Genomic DNA, 25,943 nt, shown 5'->3' on the forward strand with positions numbered 1-25,943 from the left:
GCGATGCATAGCAACGAGAGGGGAGAGTGTAGTCCACGTACCCTCGTAGACCGTAAGCGGAAGCGTTATGACAACGCGGTTGATGTAGTTGTACGTCTTCACGATCCGACCGATCCTAGTACCGAAAGTACGTCACCTCCGCGATCTGCACACGTTCGGCTCGGTGACGTTTCACGAACTCTCGATCCAGCTGAGTGTCGAGGGAGAGCTTCGTCAGCACGACGGCGACGATGAAGCTACCGGCGCAGGGCTTCGCCTAAGCACTGCAACGATATGACCGAGGTGGATTATGGTGGAGGGGGGCACCACACACGGCTAAGAGATCAATGATCAACTTGTGTGTCTATGGGGTGCCCCCCCTCCCCCGTATATAAAGGAGTGGAGGAGGGGGGAGGGCCGGCCCTCTATGGCGCGCCCTGGAGGAGTCCTACTCCCCCGGGAGTAGGATTCCCCCCCTTCCCTAGTTGGACTAGGAGAGAAGGTAGGGGGGAGAGGGAGGAAGGAAAGGGGGGCGCCGCCACCCCCCCCTTCCTAGTCCAATTCGGACCAGAGGGGGAGGGGGCGCGCGGCCTGGCTGCCCCTCTCTCTCCACTAAAGCCCATTAGGGCCCATATACTCCCCGGTGGGTTCCGGTAACCTCCCGGTACTCCGGTATATGCCCGAACTCTCTCGAAACCTTTCCGATGTCCAAACATAGTCATCCAATATATCGATCTTTATGTCTCGACCATTTCGAGACTCCTCGTCATGTCTGTGATCACATCCGGGACTCTGAACAACCTTCGGTACATCAAAACACATAAACTCATAATACCGATCGTCACAAAACGTTAAGCGTGCGGACCCTACGGATTCGAGAACTATGTAGACATGACCGAGACTCATCTCCGGTCAATAACCAATAGCGGAACCTGGATGCTCATATTGGTTCCTACATATTCTACGAAGATCTTTATCGGTCAAACCGCATAACAACATACGTTGTTCCCTTTGTCATCGGTATGTTACTTGCCCGAGATTCGATCGATCATCGGTATGTTACTTGCCCGAGATTCCGTAATACATCATCTCGTAACTAACTCATTAGTCACATTTCTTGCAAGGCTTATAGTGATGTGCATTACCGAGAGGGCCCAGAGATACCTCTCCAACAATCGGAGTGACAGATCCTAATCTCGATCTATGCCAACTCAACAAACACCATCGGAGACACCTGTAGAGCATCTTTATAATCACCCAGTTACGTTGTGACGTTTGATAGCACACAAAGTGTTCCTCCGGTATTTGGGAGTTGCATAATCTCATAGTCATAGGAACATGTATAAGTCATGAAGAAAGCAATATCAACATACTAAACGATCAAGTGCTAATCTAACGGAATGAGTCAAGTCAATCACATCATTCTCTAATGATGTGATCCCGTTAATCAAATGACAACTTATGTCTATGGTTAGAAAACTTAACCATCTTTGATTCAACGAGCTAGTCAAGTAGAGACATACTAGTGACACTCTGTTTGTCTATGTATTCACACATGTACTAAGTTTCCGGTTAATACAATTCTAGCATGAATAATAAACATTTATCATGATATAAGGAAATATAAATAACAACTTTATTATTGCCTCTAGGGCATATTTCCTTCAGATCCGGCGCCTCAATGGCAAGCAGGCGAATGACAGGAAGTGGCGGCGGCGGAAAGGAGAAAGGGGAAGAAATGGGACGGGATAGGGTTCGGTTGCCGTCGTTCGGCTTAAATTGGCGACCTTTCTCTATCGGAAAGCACGCCGGAGCGGCGCCACGCGGCAATGGAGCGGAGCAGATGCCCGTCGACCAGAGATCTTTCTGTGTCATTGTGTGGGCCCTATCGGTCAGTCTGACGTGGCACCCGCGTCCAGGCGCGTCTGGGCGTCCCATATCCACTCGGATACGAGTCAGGTATGAGGAGTGTTGGTCAGTCCGAACGTTTGGGCCAGCTATGGGAGCCTGGTTGGGTAGCTAAACAACGTCCGAGCACTGACTAGGCAGCCCATCCGGGTGTTTGGTACGGGTATGGGGGTCTGGTTGTTGATGCTCTAAGACCGTATAATCATCCCCTTGGTGTTAACCGTTTTAAACCCACAATACACTAGTCAGTAGGTCTTGTTTTCTTTTGCCACAATTAATCACGTTTTTGGTTGAACATACAAGTCCGGCCACATGGTATATCATGCATTATTTCACGAAATTTTCCATGACTAGCAAGAAAAGTGTGGTGGCAAACACGGAAATGCTGACTGCTTCCCTCGGTCCCCTAGGGTGGTGGTTCAGGAAGCCGTTGCATCATGCAAGGATGATGCATTGAAAGGTTTTGTGTGTGTTGCACATGTGATCTCGCTCGGTTTGGCCGTAAACAGGTTGGTGCCGGAGCAGGACAGGCAGCGCATGTTCACAACCGGCGAGGAAGATTCCTGTATCCACTTTTGGTGTAATATACCAGTGTAAGTACATTGCTTGATTATACTAGTACTATATGAAGGCGAGTTATATATGCCGAGCATGCGGACCGGGAGCAGAATAAACTAGGACTTGCTTGCTGGTCTTCTACCTACCATTGTACTATTTCCTTTGTGCTTTTCTTCTTCTTCCTACAAAAAAGAGATGGTAATACAATATCAGGAAGGCAGCCGGGTGCTTGCTCGTATCTTCTATGGTTTGATCAATTATTGTTCTCTTCGGAAAAACGAGCCTCGACAATTTTCGATTAAAAGAATCCCACAAAGTTATTACAAACCATGTACTGAAACGAAAAACAAACTCAGAGCATATAGCAGGCTAAACAGGCTCATCGCCAAGCCAAGCTAGACCCTCTGCCACGAAACAACCGTACATGAGGTCCAAAAGGCACACAGGCTACCACATGGTGTATGTGCTAAGCAACCTCAAAACAAACAAAAGGCACACAAGTCAGGCTCAGTGCAGCGAATGCAAGTTTTAATTATGATAAATGATGTTTTATTAATTCAAAATGTAGGATCAAACTGGTAGGATGCATGATGACTAACAACCGGCCTCTATAAATTGAGATGCACACTGTTAGTCTGACAAAAGAAAATAAAATATCGACATATCGGCCACGATAGAGTATGGTGGACCGACCTGAAGATTATGTTGCTACCAATATTGGGTAAAAACCTCCCTAGCCACCCGCTCCAACCGCGTACACATCGTCATAAAACAAGAAGTATTGTTGTCTCATCATGAGTATAAAAACTATACTTCTTGTTTCCTTGTCGATTGCGATCGGCGAGGTTGTCTTTGGTTAGCAAAACTCTCCTCTAAAGATAAATATTTTAACATTTAGTGAAATTTTCGTCTTTCAATTTTTCTTGTTATTATCCACTAGGACCTTTGAATGTGTAAGTGCACAATACATAGAGTCGACTATGAAGGATCGAGATGTAGTGAGATTCCAGCAAAACACATCCCAGGTTTGTGTCAGGTTAATCAAATTCAATCAGGGTAAAAGATTTTGCCAGGACATAAGATGGGAGCCAATCAAATCTCCCGTGAAAGAACTACCCGACGGGAATGAACTAAGCATCTGTGCAATAGTATCATTCTTACCGCAAATAATGTGGTAAAAAGTTGGATATTGTTCTTGAAGGCTGGCATTGCCTAGCCACTTGTCCTTCGAGAAACGAATCTCCTACCTGTCGTTTATCGCAAAGGATCCGGAGCAGAAAATGTGTTTGTTTGTTGTCATTAGACCAGCCCAAAAGTGCAAGTCACCGGGTATTTAATAGGCCCGAGACACGGCTTTTTTGCCTAGATACATATTACGCGACAGAGATTTCTAAAGAAATAATTGATTTTATGCCCCTAGTTGGGTCACATTCGGCAGGTTTACCCCTAGTTTTCGAAAACACTCGTTCATGCCCAAATCACTTTGTTCGTCTTATGCTTTTGCCCTTTGACTGTTTGACCATGAATTCAAAAATTTCATAACAAATTCATACTAACTCAGAAAAATGCGAATAAGATATCAAAATGTTAAGAAAAATATCACCTATATGTCCATGTGATTTGCACTCATGAAAAAAGTGTTGGGAAGTCTCCGTCTTAGTTTGAGCTCATATGATCTCAACACAAACAGTAAAATCTGAAAAATTTGAAAAACAATTCAAAAATTCTTAAATTTTTTTGTGGCAAACATTGGCCAATGTTTTGAGTGCTTGAGAAGTTTCATCAGGGAATGACATTCACGGAAGTCGTGGCCAAAAAACAAAATTAGCACTCCAAAATGCTTTTGTTTTCGAGCATCGGTTTTGGTTTATTCACCACGACTTCCACAAATTTCATTCCCTTATGAAACTTGGCAAGAACTCAAAACATTAGGAATTTTTTTAATTTTTTTAATTTTTTTTACGGATTTTACTGTTCAAGCTAAGATCATAGGAGCTCAATCTCAGATTGGGACCTCCTAACACATTTGTGATGAATGCAAATGACATGCACATAGGTGATGTTTTAATGAACATTTTGATATCTTATTCACATTTTTCTGAGTAAGTATGAATTTGTTATGATTTTTTTAAAGTGACGGTCAAATGGTTAAAGGGCAAAAGTATACGACGAGCAAAGTGGTTTGGGCACAGAATTAAGTATCCCATTTCTAAACTTCATCCTCAATAAATAGTATGAACAACCATTTACAAAGAAAGGCATCATTCTTTACTTGTAGATCATGAATACCAAGTCCACCTCTGTCTTTCGGCCTACAAACCACGGGTCATTTGGTCAGCCTGTACTTTTTATTTTCATTGTCTCCTTGCTAAAGAATCTGGATCTGAAATAATCCAGCCTTTACAAGACCCCCTGGTTGGAGTTAAAAAAGAGCATATAGAGAACCATATTTGTGAGGACAGAGTTGATTAAGACCAACCGTCCTCCAACGAAGAGCAACTTGCCTGTCCAACTTCTCAACCGCTGTGATGCCCCCGATTCGACCGTACACTAATCATACACGCAAATGTGTACGATCAAGATCAGGGACTCACGGGAAGATATCACAACACAACTCTAGACACAAAATGAAAAAAAATACAAGCTTCATATTACAAGCCAGGGGCCTCGAGGGCTCGAATACAAGCTCGATACACAAGAGTCAGCGGAAGCAACAATATCTGAGTACAGACATAAGTTAGACAAGACAGCCTTAAGAAGGCAAGCACAAAAGAAGCAACGATCGAAGAGGCAAGGCCTCCTGCCTGGGACCTCCTAACTACTCCTGGTCGTCGGCGGCCTCCAAGTAGCAGTATCCGTCAGCGGTGGCATCTAGCTCTAGGGATCCACCATCTGGTTGCATCAACCGAAAAGAAGGAAGAAGGGGAAAAGGGGGTAGCAAAGCAACCGTGAGTACTCATCCAAAGTACTCGCAAGCATCAGATCTATACTAAGTATGCATTGGTATCAAAATGGAAGGGCTGTATCTGTGGACTGAACTGCAGAATGCCAGAATAGAGGGGAAGGCCTAGCCTATCGAAGACTAGCATCTTCAAGCAGCTCCAAGCATCTTGCAGCATGTAGAAGAGTAAAGAATAGCAGTTTAATTAACAAGCATGTTGTAACATTAATGCCCAGAGATCCTTCCTCGACTCCCTGCGAGAAAGCAATCCCGGAGCCACATATCTCAAGTATCCATTTCTAGTTGTAAAAGATCAGGATATAAGTCTGAACGTCCGTTACCGTGGACACGGCTATTAATAGATAATCTTCCCTGCAGGGGTGCACCACGTTTTCCAACACGCTTGATTACTCTGGTCGGACACATCTTTCTGGGGTCAATGCCCGGCCTCGGAAGATCAACACGTCGCAGCCCTACCTAGGCTCAGCAGAGAGGTCCCCGGCGGTCTACATCCTAAGCACTCCGGGGTCTGGGCCCATCGCCCGTTGCACTCCGGATCGTTGCGCGAAGGGCGATACAGGCCACCTCCACGGGGGCGCTGACCAGGCCGTGCCGCAATGCTGAACTGGACGTCTGACAAAGCTTCGGCTGATACAGCGACGTCGAGGCCCATAACTATTCTCGCGTGGTGGTTAGTGCGTAAAGGCCAAAGGCCAACTCTGAACAAATACCCAAACCGTAGTGTATTATTAGCTTGCGGAGACGAGCAGAGACTCACGATAATGTGACCCCGTCGCCCCGTCTCGAGGAAATACGGCAAGGGCTAGCCCAGCCCACTCGGGGGCGGCCTGCCGGCCCGGCCATGTCTCGTAACCATCTTGCGGGTGCTCTCCGGGCCCGCCCGACTTCCACCAAGGTCTCAAGTAAAGTCAAGGTAACCGTGTGTCCAGACATCAAGGGGAAAACCCGAGGAATCACCCCCGGTGGATTCCACTCAATGTAATCATCAAGGTGAACGTAAGAGGGACCACCCTCGAGGTTCACACTTGAGGTGTTGCACGACAGAGCCGTATCGGGAATGGTGAAAGAGGAAATCACCCTCGATGACCACGACCGAATAGCTACACTACAGAATTATCATCAGGAGTGCGTTATGAGGGATCACCCTCGGCACTCGATAGTAGCTCTGCAGAGTCGAGCAACAAAAGGGGCGTGATGTGATGTGAGGTGTCGGGCTTTGGTCGTCGATCACGTTGATCGAGTCGTCGATGATGAAGCAGGGGCAACAAGGACAAGGTGGGGGTCACCGATGGATCTCTAACCAACCTATACTAAGCAGTTTAGGATAAGCAGGTAGGTAACAATAGCAGGTACAAAAGCAGGCTGTGCATCAGAATAGGAGCAATCAATTACAGTAGCAAAATCTAATGCAAGCATGAGAGAATGGAATGGGCGATATCGGGATGATCAAGGGGGGGGGCTTGCCTGGAAGCTCCGCTGAAAGGGAAGAAGGGTCGTCGATGACGTAGTCGATCACAGGGGCATCAGCAGCGGTCTCGGGGTCTACCGGAGAGAAGAGGGGGAAGAAACAGTATAAGGCACACAAATGCATGACATGACAATAAGCAGCACTAGGTGTGTCCTAACGTGGTGTCACGCGATACTGGCGAAGGGGGAAAACATCCGGGAAAGCTTTCCCGAAGTTTGGCATTTTCGGACAGATGAAAAGAAGGGGATGGTTGCAGGTTCGCTATGCTAGGGACATGTGGCAGACGAACAGGCTGCGTATTCAGATTCGTCTCGTCGTTCAGAGCAACTTTCATGTACAAAGTATTTTCATCCGAGCTACGGATTATTTTCTATGACTTTCCAAAGTTTTAAATCATTTTCGGAAATAACAGAATTAATTTAAATAGATAAAAGCCATTACTGTGCCAGCATGATGTCATCATGATGTCAGCGGTCAACACTGACCGTTGACTGGTCAAACAGGGCAGTGGGGCCCATCTGTCATTGACCTAACTAGTCTAACAGTTTTAATTAACTAAGTTTAGTTAATTAGGGTAATTTAACAAGGTTAATTACGTTAATTAATTAGTTAGTTAACTAATTAATTAATTTTTCCTATTATCCAATCGGGCGCTGGGCGAGCGGGTGCGGGCGCCCGTGCCCGAGGCCGTAGCTTGCCCAGGGCGGGGTGAGGCCAGCCGGGGCCGCGGCCACGGTCAACGACGAGACAAGGGGCCGGCGCACGCGAGGTCGGGCGTGCGGACGCACGCAGGGGCGTGGCCGGGGAGCAGGAAGGCGCCGACAGCGGTAGGGCCCCGCTGGCAGTGCCCAAAGGGCCAATCGGGCGCTGGGCGAGCGGGTGCGGGCGCCCGTGCCGAGGCCGTAGCTTGCCCAGGGCGGGGCGAGGCCAGCCGGGGCGCGGCCACGGGCAACTGCGAGACAAGGGGCGGCGCACGCGAGGTCGGGCTGCGGACGCACGCAGGGGCGCGGCCGGGGAGCAGGAAGGGCGCCGACAGCAGTCAGCGCCAAGCGGCAGCATCGAGCGGGCGAGTCCACGACGAGGGGGCGCGTGTGAGCGCGCGGCGGCGTCGCGGGCGCGGCACGGAGGCGCCAAGGCGAGGCGAGGGTGGCCGGGCGCAGCTGTGGGGCGCGATGGTCGGGCGCCGGGCGTGCTAGGCGGGACACGACCATGCGCTTGTTCGGGAGGCTGCGGGCGGCGAGCAGGCAACCACGATGCGGGGTGCGCAGGCCAAGGCAGAGGAGCGGGAAGGGGGAAGAGGGGAGCGTGCTCACGGGGCCCTGTAGAGGTGCATAAAAATGAGGTTCGAGGCGTCGGAGTGGGGCGGCGCGTGGTCGACGATCGAGGACGGCGACAACGTGATGGAGCCGCTGGGGAGAAGGACGGGGATGATCCGGCGAGTGGGGGGAGGTCCGGCGACGGCGTGGCGTCGGTTGGCGGCGGGGTCGAGGCAACGGTGCCTGGGACATCGCGGTGAGGGGGGCTTCTGGGAGGAGGGGAGGCGTCAGGCAGGGAGTTCTCCGGGCGGCGAGCGGCGGCGGGGCGCCGCGGGGTCGAGCCCCCGATCTGGATCCAGGGGAGGGAGAGCGAGCGACGTGGGGAGTGGGGGAGCTCGAGGGGAGTGGGGCGAGCTGTCCAGATATTTTGGGTGCGTGGGGGGATAAGGGAGAGGGAGAGGTGGGCCGGCCAGGTGGTCCAGCTGGGCCACGGCCTAGTGGGGGAAGGGGCTTCTCTCTTTTCTTTTTTTTAATTGCCTTCTCCTTTTTACTGATTTTAAATTTGATTTTTGCAACCGACTTTGAATCAACGCGAACTTAACAACAGTAAAATCGATGACATGGCACCATTAACAGTGGTTTACTGTAGCATAATTATCCGGGCGTTACAATTCTCCTCCACTACAAGAAATCTCGTCCCGAGATTTAGGAGGTAGAAGGAAACAGTTCAGGGTATTCATCACGCAGGCGATCCTCGCGTTCCCAAGTGGCTTCGTCTTCAGAGTGATGCGGCCACTGGACCTTGAGGAACTTGATCGCCTTCTGACGTGTGCGACGTTCAGCTTGGTCGAGAATGCGGACCGGATGCTCTTTATAGAAGAGGTCCTGTTGCAACTCGAGCACTTCATGATCCACTGCTCGGATTGGTTCCTTGAAGCAGCGGTGGAGTTGTGACACGTGGAACACATCGTGAACCTGAGAAAGGTTCGACGGAAGTTCCAACTGGTATGCCACTTTTCCACGCCTTCCGAGAATAGTGAAAGGACCAATATAGCGAGGAGCTAGCTTGCCCTTGATCCCGAAGCAGTGTGCACCCTTCATTGGTGTGACCCGAAGATAAGCCTTTTCACCAGGTTGATAGACCATGTCTTTATGATGACGATCATAATTACTCTTTTGACGTGACTGAGCAGTCTTGAGATTCTCATGAATGACGCGGACTTGTTCTTCGGCGTGTTGGATAATATTCGGACCGAAGAGTGGATGTTCCCCAGTTTCTGACCAGTTCAGAGGGGTTCGACACTTTCGTCCATATAACACTTCGAAGGGGGCCATCTTCAGACTAGCTTGATAGCTATTGTTGTAGGAGAACTCAGCATACGGGAGAGATTCCTCCCATTTCTTGCCGAAGGAAATGACACAAGCTCGAAGCATGTCTTTGAGAACTTGATTGACGCGTTCAACTTGTCCCTGAGACTGGGGGGTGAAAAGCGGTGCTGAATGACAGATGAGTTCCCATAGCTTCTTGGAAACTTGCCCAGAATCTTGAAGTGAATAAGCTGCCACGGTCTGAGCTGATTACCAGCGGAATACCATGAAGTGAAACAATTCTGGACATATAGAGGGTTGCCAGCTGACTTGCAGTGATCGTTTCTTTGACGGCCAGAAAGTGTGCAACTTTAGGAAGCCGGTCAATGACGACAAGAATAGCATCCTTACCTTTTTGCGATTTGGGAAATCCAGTGACGAAGTCCATTTCAACATGGTCCCATTTCCATTCAGGAATAGAGATAGGTTGCAGAGTTCCAGCAGGCCTTTGATGTTCTGCTTTGATACGACGGCAAACGTCACATTCAGCAACATAACGAGCAATGTCTTGCTTCATATTTGACCACCAGAACCTCTGACGAATGTGTTTGTACATCTTGGTACTACTGGGATGTATAGACAATGGAGTGTCATGAGCTTCTTTCATAACCTCCTTAGTCATATCCAGGTTGTCTTTTGAAGGAACCACTAGGCGACCTTTGATGAACAAAACGCCAACATTATCAACAGTGAAGAATGACGGCCTTCCTTCTGTGAGGTAGCGTTTAATCTTCTCAACTTGAGAGTCATATCCCTGCATTCTCTTGATGGAGTCCAAGAGATCTGGTTCGACAGCTAGGGTATTGAGGGAACCCTGGGAAACAACACGGAGGTTCATCTTGCGAAACTCCTTAGGAGGGGGAGCGAGTGCACCCGGAGGAACAATATGGAGGTTCAGCTTTCTGAATTCTTCAACAAGCGAAGGCTGAACTTTGCAAACCTCGAGATGGTTGCAATATGACTTGCGGCTCAAGGCATCAGCCATTACATTAGCCTTGCCTGGTGTATAGGAAATACCCATGTCAAAGTCTGCTACGATCTCCATCCATCTCAGCTGACGGAGGTTCAAATCTGGCTGAGTAAACAGGTACTTCAGACTTTGGTGGTCGGTGAAGATCTCGCAACGATTACCAAGAAGGTAATGTCGCCACTGTTTCAGTGCATGTATGACAGCAGCAAGCTCGAGGTCATGAACTGGGTAGTTCTCTTCGTGAGGGCGCAACTGACGAGAGGCATAAGCAATCACTCTGCGCTCTTGCATTAGGACACATCCTAATCCTTGTCGTGAAGCATCGCAGTAAATGACGAAATCCTTCTTAGTATCTGGCGGAGCAAGCACTGGGGCAGAAGTCAGCTTGTCTTTGAGTGCTTGGAAACTTTCCTGACACTTTTCTGTCCAATCGAACTTGATGCCTTTGTGAAGCAGACTAGTCAGGGGCTTCGCGATCTTGGAGAAGTTCTCGACAAATCGACGGCAATAGCTGGCGAGTCCGAGAAAACTTCTGACTTGTTTGACATTCTTCAGAGGAGTCCAGTCGAGAATAGCCTCAACTCGTTCGGGGTTGACGGCAATACCATCCTTGGAGATGACATGCCCAAGGTAGGTCACTTCGGGAAGCCAGAATTCACACTTGGAATATTTGGCATATAGTTGATGTTCTCGAAGCTTTTCCAGAACAAGACGCAGATGTTCAGCATGTTCTTCTTTGTTCTTGGAGTACACAAGGATATCATCCAGATAAACCACGACGAACTTGTCGAGGTATTCCATGAATATATAGTTCATCAGACGAGAGAATGTCGCTGGAGCATTTGTCAAACCAAAGGACATGACGGTGTACTCGTATGAACCATAGCGGGTAACGAAGGCGGTCTTGGGAATATCCTCTTCACGAACCCGAATCTGGTGGTAACCCAACCTCAAATCCAGTTTAGAGAATACTGAGGAACCAGCAAGTTGATCATACAGATCGTTGATTCTGGGAAGCGGATACTTGTTCTGAATTGTTGCCTGGTTGATCGGTCGGTAATCTTGGACCAAACGATTCGTACCATCCTTCTTCTTGACAAAGAGAGAAGGTGCTCCCCAAGCAGAGGAACTAGGACGAATGAATCCCTTATGAAGAGATTTGTCGATTTCCTCCTTAAGTTCAAGGAGTTCATGTGGCGGCATCTTGTATGCCCGCTTGGCAATAGGAGTAGTGCCCGGTTTCAAGTCTATGACGAATTCGACAGCTCTAGCAGGGGGTATTCCTGGAAGTTCTTCTGGGAAGACATCTTTGAATTCACGAACAACTGGAATGTTCTCTATTCCCTCAAGAGGTGAAGCATTCAATGCATTCAGAACATATATTTGATTCTCGGCATCCTGAGCTGCTCGGGCTGAGTATTGGACTGTCTGGCCAAAAGGGTGAGTGAGCTGGACTGTCTCAGCTGCACAGTCGATAAGGGTTTGGTGAGGACCCAACCAATTCATGCCCAGAATGACATCTATGGTAGAAACCTTGAGGGCCATAAGTGAAGCAGTGAATACTAACCCTCCAATTTCAATGTGGTTGTTGTGGGCTATCATCGAGGTATCCCACCTGGAGCCTGGAGAGCTAACCACCAGTGGAGGGTACATATTTTCAAACGATAATTCTTGCTTGCGAGCAAATGCTTCAGAAATGAAAGAATGTGATGCTCCCGAATCAAAAAGAACAGAAGCTGGGACTGAATTCACTAGGAGGGTACCCATCACAATTTTGGGGTCCCGTCGAGCTTCTTCAACCTTTACATGATTAACATGACCATGACTGAGTGCAGGCGGCCTGGCATTTGGGTTTTTGGGTTGACGAGCTCGTTCCTTTTGACTCTGTGACGGGCGGCAGCTGGCAGCTCGGTGCCCTGGCTGTCCACACTTGCGGCATAAACCATCATTATGAGGAGGAGCTACAACACTGGACTGTCCACCCTGAATCGTTAGCTGTCTCGGTGGCGGAGGCAAACGAGGTGCAACATAAGACGGCCTTGGTGTTGGAGCAGGTCGGTGATGAACATTGTGTGGGATCCAGACTCGACGTTTCTGAGCAGGCTGACTCGAGGATGGGCCAACATCTCGAGTACGCTTGAGCGACTCCTGGTACTCAGTCAGACCAGTTTCAGTTCGGAAAGCTTGGCTGACAAGCATCGCAAAGTCCGCGCAATCATGAGCAACAAGTGTGAGCTTTATATCGGGACGCAGTCCTTCACGGAATTTCTCCTGCTTGTGAGCGTCAGTGCAGACGTCATCCGCAGCATAGCGAGATAATTCAAGGAATTTCCTCTGATATTCATCCACAGTCATTGTGCCATGTGAGAGTTTGCGGAACTCCTTCTTCTGGTCCATCAGACCTTGAGGAATGTGCCGTGCACGGAAGGCTAACTGAAATTCCTGCCAAGTGGTTACAGTCTCTGCAGGCAGCATACCCCTGTGGCTTTCCCACCATTGAGCAGCTGAACCCTTCAGGTGAAATGTCGCAAAGGTGACATAACTGGCAGGGGCAACATTAGCTGATTCCATCTCAAACATGATGTCACGAAGCCAATCACCAGCATCCATAGGATTGGTGGAGTTCCGGAAAACGGACGGGTTGAGGCGCACAAATTCTGGCAGTGTTATTGGGGCAGGCTGTTGATGAGCATTCTGGTTCGGGAACTGGGCCATTACCCCAGTCATAAACTGACGATTCAGCTCAAACTGCTGCATCATTGCGGCAATATAGGGTGGAGGATCGTCAGCCATCCTGCTAAAACATCAGGGAGCAGTTTTAACAAGGGTGGAGCAGGTGTATGGAGTCATTCATGATGTAACTTGAACAATGAGCAAAGGCACAGTATGTACAATTCAGTATCATTAAAGACATACATATACATATACAGAGCCATTTACACGTTGTTAGCATGAGTTCGGACAAGAGAATCATCCTAGACATACTAGGCGGCAAGCTGGCACGCGATGGAGGGATACAACAACGAGACATAGCAAAGGCTACATCCACGTCGGAGAAAACCACTAGAGCGAGGAATCTGCAGGGGACGACGCAGGGTGCCCTCGATAAAAGGATCCTGCGGCCCGTGAACAATGTGAAGCAGATCCTGACTCCCAATTCAAGGAAGGCGTAGTAAAAATCTCCGGATGGATGTGATCATGAGAACCTATGATAGAGTTAGCAAAATCATTTAAAACGAATAGAAGAGAGATCAGAGTCCCAGAGTAAAGGTCGAGGAGTAAAACATCCTAATACCACCCAATGGCGACGTGGGCCCGTAAGCTACACGGCCATGTTAGTAAATCAGTTTTTCAAAGACTAGACTCAATTTGGGCCAAGGAGTTGGAAAGGGGGTTCCTATAGGCAGTCGGCTCTGATACCAACTTGTGACGCCCCCGATTCGACCGTACACTAATCACACACGCAAATGTGTACGACCAAGATCAGGGACTCACGGGAAGATATCACAACACAACTCTAGACACAAATAAAATAATACAAGCTTCATATTACAAGCCAGGGGCCTCGAGGGCTCGAATACAAGCTCGATACACAAGAGTCAGCGGAAGCAACAATATCTGAGTACAGACATAAGTTAAACAAGGATGCCTTAAGAAGGCAAGCACAAAAGCAACAACGATCGAAGAGGCAAGGCCTCCTGCCTGGGACCTCCTAACTACTCCTGGTCGTCGGCGGTCTCCAAGTAGCAGTATCCGTCGGCGGTGGCATCTGGCTCCAGGGATCCACCATCTGGTTGCATCAACCGGAAAGAAGAAGAAGGGGGAAAAGGGGTAGCAAAGCAACCGTGAGTACTCATCCAAAGTACTCGCAAGCATCAGATCTATACTAAGTATGCATTGGTATCAAATGGAAGGGTTGTATCTGTGGACTGAACTGCAGAATGCCAGAATAGAGGGGAAGGCCTAGCCTATCGAAGACTAGCATCTTCAAGCAGCTCCAAGCATCTTGCAGCATGTAGAAGAGTAAAGAATAGCAGTTTAATTAACAAGCATGTTGTAACATTAATGCCTAGAGATCCTTCCTCGACTCCCTGCGAGAAAGCAATCCCGGAGCCACATATCTCAAGTATCCATTTCTAGTTGTAAAAGATCAGGATATAAGTCTGAACGTCCGTTACCGTGGACACGGCTATTAATAGATAATCTTCCCTGCAGGGGTGCACCACGTTTTCCAACACGCTTGATTACTCTGGCCAGACACACCTTTCTGGGGTCAATGCCCGGCCTCGGAAGATCAACACGTCGCAGCCCTACCTAGGCTCAGCAGAGAGGTCCCCGGCGGTCTACATCCTAAGCACTCCGGGGTCTGGGCCCATCGCCCGTTGCACTCCGGATCGTTGCGCGCAGGGCGATACAGGCCACCTCCACTGGGGCGCCGACCAGGCCGTGCCGCAATACTGAACTGGACGTCTGACAAAGCTTCGGCTGATACTGCGACGTCGAGGCCCATAACTATTCTCGCATGGTGGTTAGTGCGTAAAGGCCAAAGGCCAACTCAGAACAAATACCCAAACCATAGTGTATTATTAGCTTGCGGAGACGAGCAGAGACTCACGATAATGTGAACCCGTCGCCCCGTCTCAAGGAAATACGGCAAGGGCTAGCCCAGCCCACTCGGGGGCGGCCTGCCGGCCCGGCCATGCCTCGTAACCATCTTGCGGGTGCTCTCCGGGCCCGCTCGACTTCCACCAAGGTCTCAAGTAAAGTCAAGGTTGTCCAGACATCAAGGGGAAAACCCGAGGAATCACCCCCGATGGATTCCACTCAATGTAATCATCAAGGTGAACGTAAGAGGGACCACCCTCGAGGTTCACACTTGAGGTGTTGCACGACAGAGCCGTATCGGGAATGGTGAAAGAGGAAATCACCCTCGATGACCACGACCGAATAGCTACACTACAGAATTATCATCAGGAGTGCGTTATGAGGGATCACCCTCGGCACTCGATAGTAGCTCTGCAGAGTCGAGCAACAAAAGGGGCGTGATGTGATGTGAGGTGTCGGGCTCTGGTCATCGATCACGTTAATCGAGTCATCGATGATGAAGCAGGGGTAACAAGGACAAGGTGGGGGTCACCGATGGATCTCTAACCAACCTATACTAAGCAGTTTAGGATAAGCAGGTAGGTAACAATAGCAGGTACAAAAGCAGGCTGTGCATCAGAATAGGAGCAATCAATTACAGTAGCAAAATCTAATGCAAGCATGAGAGAATGGAATGGGCGATATCGGGATGATCAAAGGGGGGGCTTGCCTGGAAGCTCCGCTGAAAGGGAAGAAGGGTCGTCGATGACGAAGTCGATCACAGGGGCATCAGCAGCGGTCTCGGGGTCTACCGGAGAGAAGAGGGGGAAGAAACAGTAAATATAAGGCACACAGATGCATGCATGACAATAAGCAGCACTAGGTGTGTCCTAACGTGGTGTCACGCGATACTGGCGAAGGGGGAAAACATCCGGGAAAGCTTTCCCGAAGTTTGGCATTTTCGGACAGATGAAAAGAAGGGGATGGTTGCAGGTTCACTATGCTAGGGACATGTGGCAGACGAACGGGCTGCGTATTCAGATTCGTCTCGTCGTTCAGAGCAACTTTCATGTACAAAGTATTTTCATCCGAGCTACGGATTATTTTCTATGACTTTCCAAAGTTTTAAATCATTTTCGAAAATAAAAGAATTAATTTAAATAGATAAAAGCCATTACTGTGCCAGCATGATGTCATCATGACGTCAGCGGTCAACACTGACCGTTGACTGGTCAAACAGGGCAGTGGGGCCCACCTGTCATTGACCTAACTAGTCTAACAGTTTTAATTAACTAAGTTCAGTTAATTAGGGTAATTTAACAAGGTTAATTAAGTTAATTAATTAGTTAGTTAACTAATTAATTAATTTTTTCCTATTAATTTTTTAAGAAAAGGCGGCTGTGGGGCCCCGCTGGCAGTGGCCCAAAGGGCCAATCGGGCACTGGGCGAGCGGGTGCGGGTGCCCGTGCCCGAGGCCGTAGCTTGCCTAGGGCGGGGCGAGGCCAGCCGGCGCCGCGGCCACGGGCAACGATGAGACAAGGGGCGGGCGCACGGACGCACGCATGGGCGCGACCGGCGAGCAGGAAGGCGCCGACAGCGGTAGCGGCAGCATTAGCGGGGCGAGGCCACAGCGGACGGGGGCGTGTGTGAGCGCGCGCGGCGTCGCGGGCGCGCACGGGAGGGCGCCAAGGCGAGGCGAGGGTGGCCGGGCACAGCTGTGGGGCGCGGTGGTCGGGCATCGGGCGTGCTAGGCGGGACGTGACCATGCGCTTGTTCGGGAGGCTGCGGGCGGCGAGCAGGCAACCATGATGCGGGGCGCGCAGGCCAAGGCAGATGAGCGGGAAGGGGAAGAGGGGAGCGTGCTCACGGGGCCCTGTAGAGGTGCTAAAAATGAGCTCGGGGAGGCGCCGGAGCTCGGGGCGGCGCTGGTCGACGTCGAGGATGGCGACGACACGATGGAGCCGCTGGGGAGGAGGACGGGGACGATCCGGCGAGGGGGGGAAGTTCCGGCGACGGCGTGGCGTCGGTTGGCGGCGGGGTCGAGGCAACGGTGCCTGGGACGTCGCGGTGAGGGGGGCTTCTGGGAGGAGGGAGGCGTCAGGCAGGTGGTTCTCCGGGTGGCGGGCGGCGTCGGGGCGCCGCGGGATCGAGCCCCCGATCTGGATCCAGGGGAGGGAGAGCCAGCGACGTGGGGAGTGTGGGGGAGATCGAAGGGAGTGGGGCGAGCTGTCCAGATATTTTGGGTGCGTGGGGGGATAAGGGAGAGGGAAGGTGGGCCGGCCAGGTGGTCTGGTGGTCCAGCTGGGCCACGGCCTAGTGGGGGAAGGGGCTTCTCTCTTTTATTTTTTTATTGCCTTCTCCTTTTTACTGATTTTAAATTTGATTTTTGCAACCGACTTTGAATCAACGCGAACTTAACAACAGTAAAATCGATGACATGGCACCATTAACAATGGTTTACTGTAGCATAATTATCCGGGCGTTACAACCGCTTCTTTGTGCGCTCCTCTACATGTTTTCACTCTGCATTTGTGCGACACTAATGATGAATTAGAATTCTCCAATATTTAATCAAGAAATGACGTTGCGCACAACCAAACATATCGGCGTAATCAGCCGCCATCTCATTGGCTTCTTCAAAGCAAAACAATTTGCTCTTGTGGAAGTTAAGTTTAAGACCCGACATTTTCTCAGACGCTGAAAGTAAGACTTTCAAGTTGCGAGCCGTATCCGGGTCATGTTCCATAAAAACGAAGCATCGATCTACTATGGAATAGAGAGTCCATCATCCATAGTTGTGGCACTTCTCCCACAATATGACCGTCCTACTTGGCATGATGAAATAGAATAGCCAACATGTTAGCAACAATGTTAAATAGCACTAGAGACATGGAGTCACTCTGGCGTAGTCCTTTTACATATAGAAGTAATTGCCTACATCATCATTGACTTTGATAGCCTCACTACCTCCAGTAACAAAATTTTGGATCCACTAACACTATTTATCAAAGAATCCTTTCATTGTTAGGGCATGTTGAAGGAAACATGCTATTACAAAATACAAGCCAACAGACCACATCGCAACCAGAAGAAAAATAAAAGGAATTGGCCAAAGGAAAACACTAAGGGAGGAACAACTAGAAATAGAAAGCACAATACTCCTCACCATTGGGTTCCAACCATGCTCCCTTGCTTAGATTTTCTCCATAACCATCTTGATCCTCATTGTTTCTTGCTCAGTTCTTTCCCGGTCTTGGATTATTTGCAAAATGGCCCATGTTTTAAGATAATAGCACAAATGAAAAACCATAGCAGAAGGATTATCATGATTTTTTTGTCAAAACAAGCAATATTTTTAGTCTTTCATATTGTCCAGCAAACAGTAACTGTCCCCCACCCCTCAAACCCAAATGTCTTTTATTTCAAGGGAAGGAGTGCAACCAGGTCCCCGTCATACCAGCCATCCCTTTTAGGAGGTTTGAATAGGCCAAATAAAATATCACCACTTGCCAAGCAAGTTTAGAAATATCACATCTAAAGAGCAAATGATCGACACTCTCCTTGATCCCACAAAAATGACACTCCTCGTTGTGATTTAAGAGTCCATCCTCTTTCGACAAGATTTTTTAGTCAAGATGCTCCGCTTTAGCATCAGCCAAGGAAACACCTAAATCTTGTGGGGAATCTTCAGCTTCCAAATGCTTCTAAAGCCCACTATGGTTGAGGATTTCAGGATAATGTACAAATCTCTCACCACAAATTTGTTTTATTTTAGTAAGGTTCCATCTCAATATGTCTTTCTCATTAATCAAAACGACCTCATCCACCATTAGCCCCATCGCAGCCCACTAATTTGCCGTCTCGCCATGTAAACTCCTAAGTTCAAAACACTCTCATCCAACCTCTTTAACCTGCTCCACAGTCACCATTTTTGTAAAAGAAACATTATAAAATTTAGGGAATTGCCGAGCCAGTGATTTGTCCTCTAACCATACATCCTAAGCTCAATAAAATTTCTCTGACATTCATCGACCCCTGCCAAAATTGAGACCCTCCAACACCATATGTCGTGGTGGGCGCACGGCAGATGCCAAGGGATGGCTAAAGAGAGGAGGAGGCTCGAGGGCGCTGGTGGGCTCCAGAGGCGAGGTTGGCATGAGCGGGCGTGGGACGCCGGACATACCCAGGTTCGGGGCTCTCCGGAGAGATAATACCCCTAGTCCTGCCGAGTGTAGTTGGATGATCGATAGTACAATGTTGCTCCAGGAGCTGTATGAAGGAGGAAGGAAGCTGGCCAAGGCTTGGGCTGCTCCTTCTCTTCGGTGTTGCTGTTTCGTGGCTAGTCCTCCTGCTTCCGCCCCCGAATGATCGTGGGCTCCCGGGGGTTTTATAGTCCAACCCCTCGGGGGTACAATGGTAATGTTATAAGTCGGTGGGTCTATGTAGTCGGTGTGCGGGGACCCGGGCTGGGTCCCGCTGAGGGCTTGTGGTTCGCCGGGTTCCCCTAGGTGCGGGCCCCGCAAGCCTAGGGGGACTGTGCGTCGTCTTGTCGATCGTCAGGGCGTGGCCGAGTCGAGCCGCGTACAGTGCTCTCCTTCAGGTTGCCGCTTGCTGTCGTCAGCGGTGAGGGTGGGGGCACTGTTGCCACGCCGGCCCTGGTCAGCGGGTAGGTGAGGGGCACTGTTGCCACGTTCCTGCTGACCAGAGGCATGGGCGGGGCACTGTTGCCTCGGTCATCGTTGATTGAAGTCTTGTCCCCGTCATACGGCCTGGATGGGACGGGAGTTGACCCGCGGCTGGATTGCGTAGCACGCCATGGGTGGCGCTGGCTTGGTGAGGAGGCCTTGGCCGTGCCGGGTTCGGCTGTCTTGCGCCAGTTGTTGGGGCCGAGTCGACGTGTCTTGCCGGGTCGGCTAGTCTGGCCGGCTTGGGGGGCTTGGCCGGGTCGAGCGACCCGGCCAAGCGCGCGCCGGTATTGAGGGGCGGTGCCAGCCCCGTTGTTTTTGAAGAGGATCCGGGTTCCGTTGCCTGCCCGGGGTCCATCCCCCCGACAGTAGTCCCCGAAGCTGTGAAGGTCCGCCGTCTTCGGATGAGTGGGCCTTCGCAGTTTCCCCCTTAAGCAAGGTGGATTCTGCGAGCGCCGGGTCCGGCAACACCCACTGTGTGCCGGTTTTCTCGGAAACCGGATCGCGGCGTCTCGGTCGTGGCGGGGACCGAGAAGTCCGCCGAATCTTGGGGCAATCCCTCGGGCTTTGCGCGGGCGCCACGTGGTGCCCGGAAGCCGGAGGGGCCTGACAGGCCACGCGCGTGACGGGACCGGGCGACGGGCTGGGGCCCGCCGCCGCGCGCCCTCGGCCCAAGCGCGCGGATTTATTGCGGCGTCCGGGGGCCGGTTGCTCTTCCCCGGGCAGTTACTGCGCGTGTACGCGCGCACTTATTGCGGGGTAGTGGAACGGGCGCATGCAGACGATCCCACTTCCCCACGTTCAAACCGAGGGTTATAAATCGGGGGGGGGGGCAGGGGGCGGCGGACATTATTCTGGCTCGCGCCCTCCTGTCCCTTTGCTCTCGCTCCGCTCTTCGCAACAGACGCACTGCGGCGCCCGCTGCTCCGAGCAGAACTCCTTCGCCGTCCATCTTCCTTCTTCTTCCTTCGATCATGTCGCTGCCATCGGGCTCCTGGATGGGCTCGAACGTCACCTCCGAGGACATCACCCAGCTCCGGGCGACGCGGCGCCTGCCGCGGGAGACGGACGTCGGCGTCCGCCTGCCGCGCGGCGAGCAGAGGCCTCGGCCCGAGGGGCAGGAGCGCGTGGTCTTCCTCACGCACTTCGAGCGCGGGTTCGGGCTGCCGGCGAGCACCTTCTTCCGCGCTTTCCTGGAGTTCTTCGGGCTCCAGCCGCATCATCTTGGCGCCGGCGCCATCGTCCAGCTCTCCGGCTTCGTCACCCTCTGCGAGGGGTACCTGGGGGTCGAGCCTACGATCGACCTCTGGGCGCGCTTCTTCTCCTTGAAGCAGCAGGGCCCGTCGGCCGGGGAGTTCGCCGATTGCGGCGCCGCCGTCATCTCGAAGCGGTCGGGGGCGGATTTCCCCAAGATCCCGCTGGAGGACTCTGCCAAGAAGTGGCAGAACTCCTTCTTCTACGTCCGCAACCTTGGAGCGGATCGCATCAATCTTCCGGCCTTCGCCATCGCACCGCCGCGGGCGAAGACGAACTGGGGCTACTCGCCCAAGCGCCCGTCGCAGGAGATCGTTAATCTCTGCGAGCGGGTGACGGTGATGAGGACGCAGGAGGGGCTCACCGGCACCGACCTCCTCGCCGCGTTCATCATGCGCCGGGTCCTTCCGCTTCAGGGGCGCTCCTGCCTCATCGGCGAAATGGTCGGCCTTCAAGACCCCAACCGCATGGGGTCGACGCGGCTGTCCGCGGAGCAGGTCGCGCGCGGCGTGAACGACATCTCCAAGGCCAACCTTGGGGAGGACTGGCGGTTCGGCAAGGCGCCGTACAGCCAGTCGAACCCGGCGCCGCAGGTGACTGTCTGTTCTTCTCACTTTGCTGCCGTGCACCTTCTCATCCGTCCTGACGCGACGCGGGGGGTACTTCTGAACGCGATTCGGCATCCTTACGCCCGGGCTCCGTCGCAGGTGGAGCCGGTGGCGCCAGAGGAGCCCGTGGCTCGTGGCGGGGAGGAGGAGGCCGAGTCCGACGCCGGCGCTGGGCGTCGCACGGGTAAGTCTCGCGTTTTTCTTCATGTGTCTTGAATTGCTGACCGCGGCACGGAACGGCCGGTGCTGACGCCAGTTGTTGGTGTAGTGGCGTTGGGCGGGGGAGGCGGCGACGCGGGCGGAGCCGGGTCCTCGCATGGGGCGGCGCCGAGCCGCCCGCATGGGAAAGACAGCGTCGCGCCGCGACCCCGGGCCCCGAAGCGCACGGCGGACCCGGCCGGGGCCGGGAGGCCGGCCAAGAGGAAGCGCGGCGGCGGGCACGGGAGGCCAACCCCGGTCCCGGTCTTGGCAGGGTAAGCTTCATCTCTTGTTTGCGCTCAGGTTTTTTTTCTTGAGCTAGTCTTGTTTCTTTTCTGCTCATTCTGTCTTCTTCTCTAGGTCGCCAATCGCGCTGGCGAGGGCGGCGGCGGAAGCCGCGACCGCTGAAGGGGCCGCGTTCCGCAGGAGCCGGTCCGACCTTGCCGACCAGGCCGAGGCGGAGGGACGGGCCGACTCGGACCTCGGCCTGGATCCGAATGACGCCGAAGCCTTGGCCTGGCGGGACAGGAACCGGGCCGAGGCGGAGCTGGAGGCGGCGTCGGTCCGAGCTTGGACCGACGCGGCGGCGGCATGGGCGCGACCCGGCGCGGAGCCGGTCTGGCGCGAGATGCCGGAGGGCACAATGGTGGCGGCGACGGTCTTTGAGCCGTCGTCGGTGAGGGAGCGCGGCCGTGGAGGCCGGACTGAGGTGGTGATCCCCGACCGGGGGGTCGTGGAGGTGGAGGATGACATCCCGCCGCGGGCCGACGTGGCCGAGCGAGCGGGGACTGATGGTGGTGGAGGCGGCGTCGTTTTGGAAGAGACGCTGCGGGCGGCGGTGTCGGAGGCGCCGCCGATTTTGGAGGAGGCACCGCGGGCGGCGGTGCCGGAGGTCACCCCGGCAGCTGGGCCGGAGATGGCGACGCAGGGCGTCCCGGCGTCCGGGTCAGGGTCGGGGACGCAGGGCGTCTCGGAGGAGGTGCTGGCCGCGTCGCGAGCGGCCAGCGAGGAGCACGCCTTGGTGCCCCGGCAGGGAGAGCGCCGAGCTGCCGTGCCGCAGCCGGCGCGGAGCGGGGGCGCCGTTGTCTTCGGTCCTCAGACCCAGGAGGAGGCGGCGCTGGACGCCGTCAGTCGCCGCCTGCGAGGTCGGACGGAACGGCTCGAGGCCTTCGCCCAGGCCGAGGTGGAGCGGTCGCGCGACCTGGAGCGCGCCGTTCTGGTAAGTCTTCTTGCAATTTTCTTCTTTGTGGGGGCGCGCCAGCGCACCCACTGGGTGTAGCCCCCGAGGTTCGGGCCAACTACGTAGTAGTTGGGTCGAATCTTTAGAGTGTTGGCCTTGTTCTGATTTCTGCTTTCTTCAGCATCTCGACGCCTTCCGGGTCGCCGCCTACAATCGTCTCCTGGGCAAGCACCGGGAGCTCGTGGAGCGGCTTGCCGCCAAGGAGGAGGAGCTCCGCGTCGCCGCAGGTATCCTTGTGCTCTTTTCTAGTGGGGGCGCGCTAGCGCACCCACTGGGTGTAGCCCCCGAGATTCGGGCCAACTGTGTAACAGTTGGGCCAAATCTTAAGTCTTGCTTTTTTCTTCTGCTGAGTCCTTCTTTTTCGCAGCCGAGGTGCTGTCCTGGCGGACTCGTCTGCTCCGGGCCGGTCATCACTACGACCGGCTCGTTGCCGACACCGGCCGTCTTGGCGTCGAGGCGGCGCAGGCGAGGGCGGAGGCGGCCGCGGCTCGGCGGTCTCTCGACGAGGCCAACCGGCTGCATGAGCAGCTGGCGGGTCACAAGAGCCGCCTCGAGGCCGAGGTGGAGCTCCTTAAGGCGGAAGCCGCCAAGGTGGCAGAGGCGCAGCAGGCCCTGGTGGAGGCGGACCAGCAGCGCGGCCAGCTGGCCGACGACAAGGGCCGGCTCCAGGCCGAGGTGGATCGCCTGCGGGGGCAGGTCACCACGGCTGAGGGGGCCCGTCAGGACGAGGCCCGTCGTCGCGAGGCGGCCGAAGACAAGGACGCCGAGCTGAAGGCGGCCCTTGCCAAGGCGGCCGATCTGGAGAAGGCGCTCGAGGAGCGCGACCGCGCCATCGAGCGGGAGCGGCGTGGTACGTTGCTTGAGGCGCAGCACCTGGAAGAGTCCTTCTCCAGTAAGTGCTTTTTTCTTGTCGTTTGCCGGGTCGGGATTCGGCCTTTCTTCCTTGTTGTTCTTCTTCTAACTCGCTTCTTCCTTTGCGGCAGGGGCCTTCCCAGAGACGCAGCGGCTGGCGGAGGAAGCCGTCCGCTATCAGCGTGACCCGACCGGCGTCGTTGGGTCCGGGACGGATCCGCGGGTGGCCTGGACCTTCCCGGAGATCATCGCCGCCGCTGAGGCCCGCCTGCAGGTTCTGGGAACGCAGTTGGGGCGGCTGTCCCAGGCCGGCACCGCGATGACGGCGGCCCTATGGCCGGACTCCGTCCAACCGAGCAGCTTCTCGCGCCTGGCGCGTTGGTTGGAGATGGGGCCGGACCGGCTTGGCGAGTGGCGCGTCTCCGCCGCTCGTGCCGGTGCTGAGATGGCGCTCCGGTTCGCGCTGTCCTGGCATCCGGACCTGCAGCTGGACGCGTTGATGGGCCAGCGGGCCGGTTCGGAGCAGCTCTTGCAGGAGCAAGCCGGCCGGATCGCCTCCCGGGCCAGCTACATCGCCGAGTTCGCCTTCCACGACGAGTTCCATCCGGAGCGGACGGAAGACGGCGGGGTCGTGGACGGCGACGACTACGGCTTGCTCCTCCACGACCCGGAGGGGAGCTCGGAGGAGACGGGTGTCTACCGCGACGCGGATGCTGAGGAGGGCACCGGCACGACCCGGAGGCCGCGAGGGGAGAGCCGTCGATGTCGCGACGCGACGCTGGAGATGCCTGAGACACTTTGTGTAAAATTTGTTAAATAGCAGGTCCACCCACCCACTGGGGGTTTTAGGGTGTAATGAACTCGGGCCGTGGGCCTTTTCTTAAATACTTGTAGATGTCGTGGGTGCTTTTGCTTTTTTGCCTTCCGTTTTTTGGACCGATTTCATGCGCTTTTCCTTTCTCAAACCTCCCCCCCCCCGCGAGTCAGACGGCCGAGGCTCCGGTCCGTGACAAGGAGTTCGGTTCTTTGAGAGGAGCGCGCAGGACTTGGGTCCCTCGAAACGTTGAGCGCGAGCGAAACACCCACTGGGCCGGCTGGCGGCAATCCGGCGAAGCCGGTTGGCGAGCAGCCGGTCGTGCGGCTGTTCATTTGATGAATGGCGGGCCGGGTTGATCGACCCGGCAACCTTTGGCTTAGTGTATGAAGCGTAAAGGAGCTTTGGCCCGTTGTGCTTGCCAGCCGACAGCCAAAGCTGGATCTGTGGCTTTAGGGCGAAGTGGGGGACCGCGGCATCCTAACTTTATCAGGAATCACCAAGTAAGGCGGCGGGGTAGCGACCGAGCCGGCCAGCCCCCGAGCCCCCGGGTCGAGCGAGTCGGACCGGTGGCCGGGTTCAGTGGTATAGTGATGCAAGAAAATAGGGACACAATAAATTGGTCGACAAAAGGCAGCCCCCGAGTCTCGTTCGGGGACCCCATAGTTTCATGCGTTTACAAAAGGCGATGATACATACGCTCGTGCGGCTAACTGTAAAACGGGCGGAGGAGTTCCGCGTTCCACGGCCGGGTCGTTTCTTCACCGGCGGTGTCCTTCTTGCGCTTCCTCGACTTGCGTGCGTCGATGAGGTAGTAGGCGTTGCGGTCGCGCAAGGCCCTGCTCACGATGAATGGGCCCTCCCATGGAGGGGACAGCTTGTGCTGGCCTGCCTGCTCTTGGACGAGTCGGAGGACGAGGTCGCCCTCGCGGAACGCGAGGGGCTTGATCTTCTTGCTGTGGTAGTGCCTCAGGCCTTGCTGGTAGATGGCCGAGCGACTGAGCGCCAGGAGGCGTGCTTCTTCGAGCAGGTCGACGCCATCTTCGCGGGCTTCTCTGGCTTCGGCTTCGGTGTACATCGCGACGCGCGGCGAGTCGAACTCGACGTCGGTCGGGATGACGGCTTCGGCTCCGTAGACGAGGAAGAACGGGGTGAACCCGGTCGACCGATTCGGCGTGGTGCGTAGACTCCAGAGAACGGCTGGCAACTCGTCAAGCCAGCTGCCGGGTGAGCGGATGA

Source organism: Triticum aestivum, chromosome 6D, assembly GCF_018294505.1.
Source record: "Triticum aestivum cultivar Chinese Spring chromosome 6D, IWGSC CS RefSeq v2.1, whole genome shotgun sequence".
Taxonomy (NCBI): Eukaryota; Viridiplantae; Streptophyta; class Magnoliopsida; order Poales; family Poaceae; genus Triticum; species Triticum aestivum.